The following is a 15,354-nucleotide window of genomic DNA, read 5'->3' as shown; positions in this document are numbered from 1 at the left end:
GGTGTGCATCGATACATCACTTTGAAAAATTAATTTTTGGCTCCTTTTTTGTTCAAAATACTTTGTGAAAATTGTTTCAAAAATATTTTAAGTTTATAACTCAATTTTACACTTTAGAAATGATTGAAATTGATCTTTGAAAGACTTGGATTAATATTTTGATATTCGAATAATTGAATCGAATATACTTAGGAAATTATTTGTAAAATCATATTATTTCCATCATATGCTTAGTTGATCAAATCTTTCATATCATTCAAATATATGCTATGATTATATATCATTTCTTAGGATATTATTATTACATGTTTCCTTTTATCATTTATGAATACCATGCTATATGATATTCATGCATACAACATATACCCAGATATTCATGCATACAACATATACCCATATCTTTATGATTGAAAAATTCAATAACACTTAATTTGTTATATCGAAATATCAAAATGTTTTCAACATATGAGTATATAGTTTTTTTTAAAAGTGATGTGACATCTGTATTCATATACGGAAACATATATAGTATATGGGTATTATATTTATTGGTATCAGAGCTATAGGTTTAGTCGATTCTCAGCCAAATCTAGTTCTATTTTAAAATAGAAAAATTATTACAATCCAATAAGGTTGTCAATGTTACTAAGATGGTGTCATTAGAGGGTGATTAATAACACTCCTTACTAATGGTATTGTTATTATTATATATGTTTTATTGATGTCATAATCCTCAAACTTGCGAAGAGTGGGGGAACAAGAAATGTAGGAGGGAATGGGGAGTGAAAGTTATGAGGATAATAGTGCACAACCTCTTCCTTCTGAAAATACAAGTGCACCTGCACCTGAACAGATTTCGGCGACTGAGTTTGGAACTTTCAGACAAGCCATTGATGTTATACTAACTTGGTTTCAACCTCCCACTACTTATCTAGTACCTAGAATATTGATCACAAAAGAGCTGAAGAGTTTGAAAGCCTTAGAGTTTCGAGGAGATGAGGGTGAGGGTCCTATAGAGGTCGATATGTGGTTAAATGATGTGGTGTTAATGCTTGAAAGCCTGCAATGCTCAGATCAAGAAAAGTTGGGATGAGTTGTATCTTTGGTTAGAAGATTAGCTTGAGTATGGTTGTCCAACACTACAATGTATGCACCACCGGAGCAAGTCACCTGGCAATTTTTCCAGGAAGAATTCAAAAACAAGTATGTGGGTGAACAGTTCAAATGAGAAATGTTGTTGAAATTACTTAATTTAAAGTAAGGTGATTGAGCCGTACATGAATTTGAGGCTGAGTATAACAAGTTGAGCCATTTTTCCACTGAAATTATGCCAAACGATAAGGCAAGATATAATTGGTTCATAGAGGGTTTAAGGCCGAAGCTGAAAGAGATGATGTTGGCTTTGAACTTGCCGAGTTTACAAGAAGTTACAAACAGAGCCAAAGCAACTGAAAGAGCTTGGGAAAAAACATTAGTGACAGAGTTGTAACACCCGTACCCCCCGGGATACGATTCTGAGATGTCACATTGACTTTTTAAAACAATATTCTTACAAAATAACAAAATATTTGGACTTATATTAAGGAAATACAATAATAGATTGTTGAATTATGTTTCATTATAACAAAGTTGAAGAAAAATGTTTTAATGAATAGTATTATAATGTATGAATAGTATCGTGAATAGTACCCGTGAACAGTGTACCGATGCTAAAAATTCTAGAATACTACAGGGGTATCGATACCCTGCTACAGTGTTCGATACCCTGCTATAGTAATTTCGTCCAATTTATATAAAACTTATAAAAATTTAAACTTTCATCTCTATAAAGTTACCATTTATATATATTTTAAAACATTAGAAAAGTCGATCAGAGCGTTCGTACTAACACTTTTAAACAACAAAATACATATTGTATCAGTTACTTCTGATCTGATCTTCTAGAAGTGATGATGTCTTTTCCACTCCTATTTCTGCTCTTCTCGACTCTTGGTACCTACGTGTATATCACTTACAAGCTAAGTCATAGACTTAGTGAGGCATAATAATGAACACATAACAATAATATCATGAATATGTACTACGATCAATCCATTATAACATATATAAATATGATAAGCATGAATGAATGAACGTTTATGTCTCATAAGAGTTTTCCTTTAATTTGTATTTGGATGCCCATGTACATTATTGAGAATAGCAAGTACATGAGTACACTGAGGTTGTGCATGAATGATGTCACCACAGCTCGAATAAATTCCCACTAGGGGCACTGAATATTTATCCGAAGAACAACTATGTCCCGAAGGACCACTATATCTCGAAGGACCATTGATAATCCCTCGACTCTTGACATGCCATTTATACCTACATCTCTCATATTAAATAACATGGGCTTAATTATATATACATTTCTCATTTGTATATCTCTTTTATCACTCTCCATATAAACACATAAATCACTTCATATGCAAATATATGATCACTTTCATTATTTCACATACTTGGATCGATTCTCTTATAATGGCCTTCATTCATATAATATCATGTTAAAGCATGAATGAATTATGCATGTAATCACTATAACATTAATACATATATATTTATGCATGTACATGAATGTACAGTCATAACTTCAACTATAAGAGATAGACTTATCACAAGTTTTATCTCCATATAATTCTATCTAGTATAGGCACTCACCTTAGCCTTGCTTACTTTGACTCGATCCTAATCCTTCGATTGTTCTGGAACAGGATTACGTTCTATATCTACATAATAATACATGTATACATGTCAATATACTAACAACATATCCTAAACTTTCATTTCTTAAACTAAAGGAAAGGTAATTTCATTGCTTATTTAAAGTAGGTATCGGTACCCTCTATAGGGTATATATGCATCCCTCAACTGAGGTATCGGTACCCCCTGGGTTTCAATACCCTAATTCTATTATGTAAATTTTACTTTGGAGGTATTGGTACCTGTTGCATGGGTATCAATACCCTAGCCCAAAATTCACATTTTCAGCACGAAAATTATTTCATATTTCATCCCCTTTAATAATCCTAACTTACATACAAATGATTAGCCTCACTAATATTCATTTATCCCATCTTTAACCACAATATCCTCTCCTCTTTATGAAATTCAAGAATCATACTCAAATTTCAACATGCTCTAAATTCAATTCTAGCACTTCTTATGTCTTAACTAGATTGATGACAAGTCAAATCCAACTTCCAATTCTATTTATGAACTTTATTTCAAGATTTCATTCGAGAACTCCTAATCTTTAATCTCTCCTATCTCCATCATCTTTTGATTTTAAGATAACTTAAGCTTTCCTTGAGCTTAGTTAACATTTAATGATCATAACCTAACTTTAAATTTAACAAGAAATCAATTAACCAGAAACTCACCTTTGGTTTTATCTCCCACGTATGAAGGAAGAAGAAGAAATGAAGAAGAAGGAAAATTCTTTATAACTTATTTCCAAATAAATCATTGAACTATTCAATTATTCTACTTTAATCACCAAATTTTAAAACTTTACAATTTAGTCACTAACCCGGTATTGAGGATGTTACTGGAGCAGAGTGTTCAAACAGGGAAAAGAGTGGGAATACCTTCCACTCCCCATCATGCTAAAAAAGGCAAAGGCTTGAGTTCCAGATTCTCTAAGAAAGATAGTTTTGCAGCAGCTTCACAGAAAAGTAAACCATCCTAGTCTTTTGTTATTCGCTCGGGTAGAGCTTCTGGGGAAAGGAATCCATGTCAAACCTATGACAAATTACACCGAAGAGTATGTAGATTTATCAGTGGAGCTTATTTTCTATGTGGTGATATGGGTCACTTTGCCCGAAACTGCCCTAAGAAATCTGGTGATAATTCAGCACAGTCTGAAAGATCATTGGCAACCTCAAATAGAAGCAGAGAAAGGGGTAGATTCAGGGGACAAACGAATTCAATGTAGAGACAAGATACTTAGGGAGTCGCTAGAATTTATAAAATTAAAACCAATGAGGATTGAGATGACCTTGAGATCATAACATGTATTTTCCATCTTATCGATAAACCTGTATTTGTTTTAGTCGACCCTGGTTCTACACATTCATACATTAGTACAAAGTTGATTAAAGCTAGAGGAATTCTTTTAGAACCAATCGTGAGTGAGATAATAGTGGTAAATCCTATGGATCACAGTGTGAGAGTATCTTGGCCAACTTAATGAAATTGCACTTCTATGAATTTGAAATTATTCTAGGCATGGATTGGTTGTATTCACGTTATGGATGGGTTGATTGTCGTAAGAAACGTTTGTTTTTAACGAATACCAAAGGTTCAGAAATTGTAGTAATCGGCGAAAGATTGAAATCACCCTTGAATGTGATATCGACCATGACTGCGAAGAAGATGATGTCGAAAGGATGTATGGCTTTTCTAGCCAATGTGATAAATACTAGAATTTCGGAAGTTAGAATAAATGATATTCCCATGGTTATAGAATTTCCAGATGTATTTCCTGAGGATTTACCGGGACTGCCTCCAGATCGCGAGGTAGAATTCAGGATTGAGATTTATCTTGGTACCAAACCTGTTTCTATGGCTCCGTATAGAATGGCTCCAATTAAACTGCGAAAATTATAAGCCCAACTGCAAGAATTACTCGATAAGGGGTTTGTAAGACCTAGTGTTTCTCCTTGGGGAGAACTTGTTTTGTTTTTGAAAAAGAAGGACGAGTCTACGTGATTATGTATTGATTACCATCAGTTGAATAAAGTCACAATAAAGAACAAATATCCTCTTCCTAGCATTAATGATTTGTTTGACCAATTCAAAGGAGCATCAATTTTTTCTAACATAGACTTCAGGTCGGGGTACCATCAGTTGAAAATCAAAGATGATGATATTTCAAAGACAGCTTTTCGAACTCAGTATGGGCATTATGAATTTGTAGTGATGCTATTTGGTTTGACTAATGCACTAGCGGCATTCATGGACTTGATGAATCGAGTATTCCAATCTTATTTGGATCAATTCGTACTGATATTCATAGATGATATCTTGGTATATTCCAAGTCAAGAGAAGAACATGATGTTCATCTTCGAGTAGTTATTTAGATGCTTCGCGAGACGAAGTTGTATACCAAATTTTCAAATTGAGAATTTTGGTTAGTAGAGGTTGCTTTCCTTGGTCACATAGTTTCCATAGAAGGCATACGAGTAGATCCAAGCTATAGTGGATTGGCAATCTCCAAGGAATGTTTATTAGGTTCGGAGTTTCTTGGGACTTGCCAGTTATTGTAGACGGTTTGTGAAGAACATCTCAATGTTAGCTTTGCCGCTAACTAAGCTATTGTGAAAGGATGTGCCTTTTGTTTGGACAAAAAATGTGAAGAAAGTTTTGAAGAGCTCAAGAGAATATTAACAGAGGCCCCTATACTAGTACAACTTGAGTCCGAAAAAGACTATGTTGTGTTTAGTAATGCATCTCATAATGGACTGGGGTGTGTGTTGATGCAAGATGGTAAGGTTGTGGCTTATGCTTCAAGACAGTTTAAGAATCATGAGAAAAATTATTCGACACACGATTTGAAATTGGTAGCAGTTGTGTTTGCATTAAAAATATGATGTCATTATTTGTATGGGGAGCGATGTCATATCTATACTGATCACAAGATTTTGAAGTATTTATTGACTCGGAGATAATTGAACTTGAGGCAAAGAAGGTGGATTGAGCTTTTTAAGGATTATGATATAATTATCGATTATCATCCTGGAAAGGCGAATGTGGTAGCAGATGCGCTAAGCTGAAAGATTTTTGCATATTTACGGGCTTTGGATGCGCAAATGTCATTGAAGGAAGATGGTGCCATAATTGCGGAGCTTATGTTAAATCCGATGTTCTTGGATTGGATTAAAGAGCTATAAAGTCAAGATGAGAAATACTTGTTGAGAATGGCACAAGTCGAAAAGAATGAGACTAAAGACTTTGAAGTAAGAGATAATGGATATCTATATTATAGGGGAAGACTTTGCATTCTGGATAATGATGATTTGAAGAAATATATTCTTTATGAAGCACATTATAGAAATTTTACTATTTATCCTAGAGGTAATAAGTTGTATAAGGATTTAAAAAGTCGCTATTGGTGGTCTGGTATGAAAAGAGCTATATCGGAGTTTATGACTAAATGTTTGATATGTCATCAAGTGAAAGTTGAACATCAAGTACCTTAGGATTACTTCAATCCGATATATATTCTAGAGTAGAAGTGGGAGAGAGTTACCATGGATTTTGTTTCAGGGATACCTTTATCGCCTGGTAAAACGGATTCCATATGGGTTATTATAGATAGAATAACCAAGATAGCTCATTTTATTCCAGTTCAGGTAGATTACTCGATGGATAAGTATGTGGAGTTGTACATTAAAGAAATAGTCAGACTGCATGGAGTGGTGATATCAATAGTGTCCGATCGAGACCCAAGGTTTACATCAAGGTTCTAGAAGTCGTTGTATGAGACATTGGGTACTTGATTGAACTTCAGCATAACTTTTCATCCACATACGGAAGAGCAGTCAGAGTGAGTCATCTAAATACATGAGGATATGCTAAGGGCATGTGTGATTGAATTTAAAGGATCATGGGAAAGGTATTTACCTTTAGCCAAATTTACGTATAATAACAATTAGCAGTCAAGCATTAAGATGGCCTCGTATAAAGCATTATATGGGAGAAAGTGTCTTACACTATTAAATTGATTTGAATTGAAAGACCGAGACATAATTGGGCCGAATTTTATTAATGAAATGGAGGATAAAGTAAAGATTATTCAAGGGAATTTCAAAATAGCCTCCCGATCGGCAAAAATCTTATGTTGATTTGAAAGAAGAGAAATCGAATTCTAAGAGGGAGATAAAGTGTTTTTAAAGGTGTTGCATTGGAAGAAAGTCCTGAGATTTGGGCGAAAAGGAAAGTTGAGTATGAGATTTATTGGACCTTATGAAATTTTGAAAAGAGTCAGACCAATAGCATATCAGCTACCCTTGCCTCTAGATATGGACAAAATTCACAATATTTTCCATGTATTGATGCTCAGAAGATATCGATCCGATCCATCCCATGTTATTAATCCGGAGGAAATAGAGGTCCGAATGAATTTAACTTATTAAGAAGAACCAGTGCGGATCTTGGCAAGAGAAATCAAATAATTGCGCAATAAATAAATTCCTTTAGTTAAGGTACTATGGCAAAATCATAAGGTGGAAGAAGCTACTTGAGAAATGAGGAGGACATGAGAATGCAGTTTCCCTACCTTTTTGCTTCAGGTATTTATCTAAATTCGAGGATGAATTTTCTTAAAGGGAAAATTGTAATATCCCAAATATCATATCAGGGACTATAACAAAAAGATTTGAAAATTTAAGATTTAAATTAAATAAGTGGTAAAAGATAAGAAAGAGGATTTGGAATAATGTTTAGATTAAATTGAATCAATAGATAAGTTAAGAGGGTATTTTGGTCTTTTAAGAGGAAAATGAAATTAAAATAGATAGGGATTTTAAATAGGAAGAAAGAGGAAAGTAAAGTAGTTTCTACACTTATTCTTCTTCTTCTTCACGTGGGTGTTCTCTCATCCCTAGTATAAGGTAACTTCCCATTAGATAGTGTTTTCTTTAAATTATGGGTTGCTTTGATAACATTAAGTGATATATATACATAAGTAAGGATTAGATGGGATTAGATGGGATTCCATATGGGTTATTATAGATCGATTAACCAAGATAGCTCATTTTATTCCAGTTCAGGTAGATTACTCGATGGATAAGTATATGGAGTTGTACATTAAAGAAATAGTCAGACTACATGGAGTGGTGATATTAATATTATCCGATCGAGACCCAAGGTTTACATCAAGGTTCTGGAAGTCGTTATATGAGACATTGGGTACTTGATTGAACTTCAGCATAACTTTTCATCCACAGACGGAAGAGTAGTCAGAGTGAGTCATCCAAATACATGAGGATATGCTAAGGGCATGTGTGATTGAATTTAAAGGATCATGGGAAAGGTATTTACCTTTAGCCAAATTTACGTATAATAACAATTAGCAGTCAAGCATTAAGATGGCCTCGTATAAAGCATTATATGGGAGAAAGTGTCTTACACTATTAAATTGATTTGAATTGAAAGACCGAGACATAAGTGGGCTGGAGTTGATTAATGAAATGGAGGATAAAGTAAAGATTATTCAAGGGAATCTCAAAATAGCCTCCGATCGGCATAAATCTTATGCTGATTTGAAAGAAGAGAAATCGAATTCTAAGAGGGAGATAAAGTGTTTTTAAAGGTGTCGCCTTGGAAGAAAGTCTTGAGATTTGGGCGAAAAGGAAAGTTGAGTCTGAGATTTATTGGACCTTATGAAATTTTGAAAAGAGTCAGACCAGTAGCATATCAGCTACCCTTGCCTCTAGATATGGACAAAATTCACAATATTTTCCATGTATTGATGCTCAGAAGATATCGATCCGATCCATCCCATGTTATTAATCCGGAGGAAATAGAGGTCCGAATGAATTTAACTTATTAAGAAGAACCAGTGCGGATCTTGGCAAGAGAAATCAAATAATTGCGCAATAAATAAATTCCTTTAGTTAAGGTACTATGGCAAAATCATAAGGTGGAAGAAGCTACTTGAGAAATGAGGAGGACATGAGAATGCAGTTTCCCTACCTTTTTGCTTCAGGTATTTATCTAAATTCGAGGATGAATTTTCTTAAAGGGAAAATTGTAATATCCCAAATATCATATCAGGGACTATAACAAAAAGATTTGAAAATTTAAGATTTAAATTAAATAAGTGGTAAAAGATGAGAAAAAGGACTTGGAATAATGTTTAGATTAAAATGTATCAATAGATAAGTTAAGAGGGTATTTTGGTCTTTTAAGAGAAAAATGGAATTAAAAATAGATAAGGATTTTAAATAGGAAGAAAGAGGAAAGTAAAGTAGTTTCTACACTTTTTCTTCTTCTTCTTCACGTGGGTGTTCTCTCATCCCTAGTATAAGGTAATTTCCCATTAGATAGTGTTTTCTTTAAATTATGGGTTGCTTTGATAACATTAAGTGATATATATACATAAGTAAGGATTAGATGGGATTAAAATGAGGAGATAAGGGAAATAATGGGGATTTATAAAATGAGTTTGAAATGATATGTTAATATAGGAATGTTTATGGATGTTTATGGTAGATTTGACTGTCATAGAGGCAAATGGGAGATTAGAAGCATTGGATAGGATTAAAAATGCATTAGAAAAAGTGGTGTGATTCTTGGAACTTAATGTTCTTGGTAGATGTTAGATGTTTTATGAAACAAGATGAAGGAAAATTTGTATGGATAAGTATTGAAGAGATAAATAGCATTATTGGGTGTAAATATAAAGAAATTTGGCCCCATTTGGCTAATGATTGGGTTAAAAACTAGAAAATATGGGCAAGGGTATCGGTACTGATAGAACAGTACCATTGTAAGGCTATCGATAACAAGCAAACATCGAATCTAATATTGGTATCGATACCGCAAGGGGATATCGGTACCATAGTATGGTAGTATCGATACCATGGTAAGGGTATCGATACCAGGAAACATCGAACCTAATATTGGTATCGATACTGGTAGGAGGTATTGGTACCATAGTATAGAAGTATCGGTACCATGGTAGAAGTATCGATACTTTGGAGCCAGAAATGTTAAAAATAGGTTGATGTTGAAATAGAAAGTAATAATATATATATATATATATATATATATATATATATATATATATATATATATATCCTTTTGAATATGGTTTAAGTATGATGGTTAGGAAATACTAACATTGGGTATGGTATATGTTATAATGGATGCTTGAATAGATCAGAACCAAACTCCCGAGACAAGCAAAAATAAGGCAAATGCAAAGTACCGGAGTAATCAACTTTACTTTTTGGATACTTAGCGAGGAAAGTCAGGTGAGTATATTTATTGTATCAATCTATTTAAGTACAATATGCAATAAATACAATTAGAATGTTTAAATTTTAAAGTATGTTTTATAGTAGTTACTAAGTTTTATTTAATGTATGAAAAGAATTTTATGAATGAGTTTTAGAGTATGAACTGCTCTAGAACAAATGATAAAAGAATAATGCATATGGGTGCATTATTGGCATGAAATGATGCCTTAGCTGAAATGCATATGGGTGCATTATCGGCATAAAAGAATAATGCATATGGGTGCATTATTGCATGAAAGGATGCCAAAGTTGAAATGCATATGGGTGCATTATCAACATAAGGTATGTTATAATTACAAATGTATAATGGTGTATGATAAATGTGAATGGACGTTATTAATGAAAATAAGGAATAAAGACCAATGACTATGACAATTACGAATGTAACATAGTTTAACTAAAAATGATTAGAGAATCCTTAGAGATTATGACATACTTATATGTACATAAAGGTTTCTTTACAATATTTTATCTCACTAAGTATATAGTTAATGTGTGTTACTTTTATGCGTAGGTAAAACGAAGACTAAATTAGTAAGGAGTGCATCCATCTCAGAAGATATCATCCATTAAGGTTGACTCACCAGTAACATTAAGACAATAGTACTCATTTTGGAACTTTGTTGGGCATGTAATTAAATTTAACAAAATATTATGTAATATAACTTAATGATTACTACTTATTATGTTAACTTATGTGAGGTTAAGTTTTGCAACAAAAAAATTAAAGTTTTCTTAAATATGAGTATATAATTTTTTAAAAGTGATGTGACATTTGTATACGTATATGGAAATGTATATGGTATATGGGTGTTACAAGACCAATTCATAGTGATGTTCATTGATGACATCTTGGTATACTCATATTCAGAGGAGGAGTACGACCATCATCTTCGTATTGTGCTTCAAACTTTGAGAGAGTGTCAATTATATGCCAAATTTAGTAAGTGCAAGTTTTGGTTACCAGAAGTGTCATTTGCGAGTCATGTAGTGTCCGTCAAGGGTATCTGAAATTGACCCTCAAAATATTCAAGTTATGGTAGGGTAGAAGCCACCGAAAAATGTTTCGAGGTATGTAGTTTCCTAGGACACACTGGATACTATTGTTGCATGTTGTGAGTACTATAAAATTATATGCAATTAATGTGCAAGAATACATATTCAAAAAAGTAATAATGATGAGTGAGTATCATCCTCATGGATTGATGGAGTTTATGAGTTTGGACACAACAATACACTAAATTATATAAGTATATTAATGATATTTACACTGATGATGCCTAGGTAAAATAATCGTGACTGTAGGGCAGAATGATGGTGAAGAAATATGAATGGAAGAACAAATTTGATGTCGTGGCAATGGAGATGTTTATAGTCTAAATAAGTGAAATGTCAAGGCAATGTAGAATGGTAAAAACATAAAATAAATTAACTAACTTGATAATCGTCACACAAGAAACTATTTTGGGAATGATTGGTAGGGAGTCACTCAATGAGCTAAAATTTACCTCTAAGGTTGATTAAGACCTCTTATGATTTACTAGTTTGACGAAGTTTGCTAAAAGTGTTCTAGCTATTTCTAGTCTAAGAACCTAATAGCTTATAATACCACGACATCTCCTCTCAGTCTCAACAATGACAAGTAACCTGTTGAAAATGGAGTACCCCTCTTAGTCATTGAAATCCTAGCTTAGTATCTCTCAAGTAGTAAGGGATTAGGCTATAGCTATTAACTATATCCCATTGCTTATGTTAATCATGCTTAAGTTTATCTCAAATAGTTAAAGATCAATGACTATGTTTCTCTCAAACACCTAGTCTTCTTCTAAGAGATGTACACTCTCATGCCTCTTACAAACTTAGAAGATAAAGCTCACATAAGCAAAACGTGTAAAACAAAAAGAAAATCATTCATCAACCAGTAAAAGATAAAGTTTAAAAACATCCATCAAATGAACTCTACCAAATATAACTTAGTTCATGGTAGAGTTTGAATAAATAATAGAGTATATCGAATCGTTCATTCGTCCTTATAACCCAATCAAAGCTTCAAGATTAAAAATGGAGCAAAAGTTAGAGAATAAAGCACAAGGTGTGCAAGACCAATACTTCCTTCAAGCCACCATGAATGGCTATAGCGTGAGCTCCTCTCGGATGCTATGTCACTCCCTCAAGCTTCACCAATGGAGGAACACCACTAAAAATGAACGGTAAAAAGAAAAAGGAATAACTCGAGCTTCTTTAATAGAGGAAGAGAGAGTTATAGAAGATGATGAATTAGATTTCCTCCAAAATAGTGTCATTTTCTTTATAAATCTAGGGAATATACTAGGTAATTTTTCTTAAAATTCCCATCATACCTCCAAGCACACTCCAAATGTATGAAGATTGATTCCATAAGTGGCAGTGGGTCTCATTTTAGTGGTTACCAGCACCAATCACATGCTAATAACAACTTTCATTTGTGAAAATATATTTTTTATCATTTTATGCACCATAAATGACAAGGCATTACAGTCTGCTTTAGCAACTTGTGATGTTGTGGCATTCTTCTATGCTCGCCTTATGCTCCTTATTTCCTACGTATCACCAAATAGACACACCTTTTCTATCATATAGCACCTTCACAAACCAAAATGCAATGACAAAACACAACCATCAAAATATAATTATATAAAACTACATGCACCTAAAATGACCTATACGATATTTTAGACAATCAATAACTTAAATGAAAAAGGCCTTAAAAGTATGATTTTTACAAAGTTATCAACTATCGTCATTTTGTAAAAGGGTTTTCTATGATTGACGTTCTGTTGACAAAACTACTACAAAAAGGAGTACATTTTGTATGAGATAACAAGCGCCAACATAGTTTCGAGAGACTAAAGGAGATCTAACTCAAGCACTAGTGTTGACTCAACCAGAATCAGGTAAGGATTACACAGTGTTTAGTGATGTTTCATTGAATGGTTTAGGTTGTGTATTGATGCAAGAATGTAAAGTAATCATGTATGCATCCCAACATCTTAAACCGCATGAACTTAACTACCCTACTCATGATTTGGAGCTTGCTGCTATGGTTTTGCCTTGAAGATATGGAGGAACTATCTCTTTAGAGAGGAGTGTTAAATCTTCACCGACCATAAGAGTTTGAGGTATTTGCTCACGTAAAAGGAGTTGAATCTGAGACATCGGCTTCGGGTAGAGTTACTCAAGGATTATTACTATGTGATCGAATACCATCTGAGTAAGGTGAATATAGTGGCCGACGCCTTGAGCTGAAAGACATTATCCGACCTTCGAGCCTTACTTGTGCACCTGAGCTTGCCCAATGATGGTGGGTTGCTAGCAGAGCTACAAGTTGAACCTGAGTTGGTTAAGGAATAAAGTGAATTTCAAAGGAATAACCATCGCTTGTTGGCTAAGGACGAACAAACCCGACATAGAGAAGCGTCTGGTTTTACACTAAAAGATGGTGATGTGCTGTATTTTCGGGAATAGTTACGTGTTCCATCGATTAGTGAGTTACATGCCAAGATCATTGGTGAGGCATATTGTAGTGTGTTTTCGATCCATCCATGAGGGAAAAAGATGTATCAAGACCTTCGTTAGTAATATTGGTGGCCTGGTATAAAGAAAGAAATATCTCAATTCGTGTCTAGGTGTTTGGCTTGTCAGCAACTCAAAGCGAAACATCAGGTTCCATCAGGGTTGCTTCAACCTATCTAGATTTTGTAGTGGAAGTGGGATAGAGTGACCATGGATTTCTTGGCTAGATTACCAATGACACGAAAGAAGAACGATGCAATCTGGATAGTGGCCGACCGGTTGACCAAGTTTATTTACTTTCTGTGAGTTTACATGGATTTCACCTTAGAAATGTTGGTTAAATTGTATGTTCAGGAGATAGTGAGATTGCATGGAGTACCTACATTGATTATCTCTGATCGAGATCTATGTTTCATATCGAGGTTTTAGAAATCACTTTATGAGGCTTTAGGTGCCTATTGTATTTTAGTACTACTTTACATCCGTAGACTAATAACTAGTCCAAGCGTGTGATTCAAATTTTAGTGGACATGCTTAGATATTGCATATTAGATCTTGAAGGGAGTTGGGAAAACCACCTACCATTAGTTGAGTTTGCTTACAACAACAGCTACCAGTCAAGTATTCAGATGGCTCCCTATGAAACCTTGTATGGTAGGAAGTGTAGGAGGCTCTTGTGTTGGACAAAGCTCAACGAAAGGAAGATGGTTGGTCTCAATCTAATCATAGAAGCTGAAGAGAAAGTTTGATTGATTCAAAGTTGACTCAAGGAAGCCACCGTCAAAGATTGTACACAAACTTGAAGCTTAATGACATAGAGTTTGAAGTGGGTGACAAAGTTTTCCTAAAGGTCTCACCTTGGAAGAGAGTGTTTTGTTTTGGACACAAAGGGAAATTAACTTCGTGCTTCATCAAACCCTATGAGATCTTTGAGAGGATTGGACTCGTAGCTTACCGACTAGCATTACCATCAGAGATGGAGCACATCCGCAATGTTTTTCATGTATCAATGCTTAGGAAGTACCATTCTAACTCTTATCATGTTATCCCGCTAGAGCAAATCGAAATAAGTCAATATATGACCTATGAGGAGAAACTCGTAAGTATTTTAGATCGAGTGGTCAATGAGTTAAGAAACAAGTGGATTCCCTTAGTTAAAGTCTTTTAGAGGAACCACGTCATCCAAGAATCAACATGGTAGACCAAGGAGGATATGCAACTTTAATATCCACATCTCTTCTACACATGTGATTTTCAAGGACGGAATTTCTTTCTAGGAGGAGAGAGTTGTAATACCTTGATTTTCAAGTAAATAGTTTCAGGTAAACTCGGGTGGGTTTTAATTTAGGCCAAAGGACAATTTAGAAGTATTGGGTTAAAGATTGACTTATTATGGTTTGGGCTTGAGCCCATAAAAGCTTTTAAAGGATCTCTTTAAATTGAGCTTGAAATGAGGAGGACTAGGAGAGTAATTAACCCTTTAAAAGTTTTAAAGGATGAAAACATCTATGTTTGGTGAGCTCACCCAGGGAAGAAACAAGGAAAAATTGTGAGTGATCTCATTTTTACCCTATTCTTGTCTTTTTCTCCATTTCATAACTCCTCCGGTGAGTTGAAAAAAAGGAGCAAACCTTATTATCCTCAATTCCAAGTATGAGATTCTAGAGGTAAGTGTGGAAATCTTTATGCTCTAAGCATTGTATAAAACCTCCAACCTTAGAGTTTGGCCAT

The sequence above is a fragment of the Hibiscus syriacus genome, unplaced genomic scaffold (genome assembly GCF_006381635.1).
Source record: "Hibiscus syriacus cultivar Baekdansim isolate YM2019G1 unplaced genomic scaffold, ASM638163v2 tig00002511_pilon, whole genome shotgun sequence".
Classification (NCBI taxonomy): Eukaryota; Viridiplantae; Streptophyta; class Magnoliopsida; order Malvales; family Malvaceae; genus Hibiscus; species Hibiscus syriacus.
Note: the sequence above shows the minus strand (reverse complement) of the source record.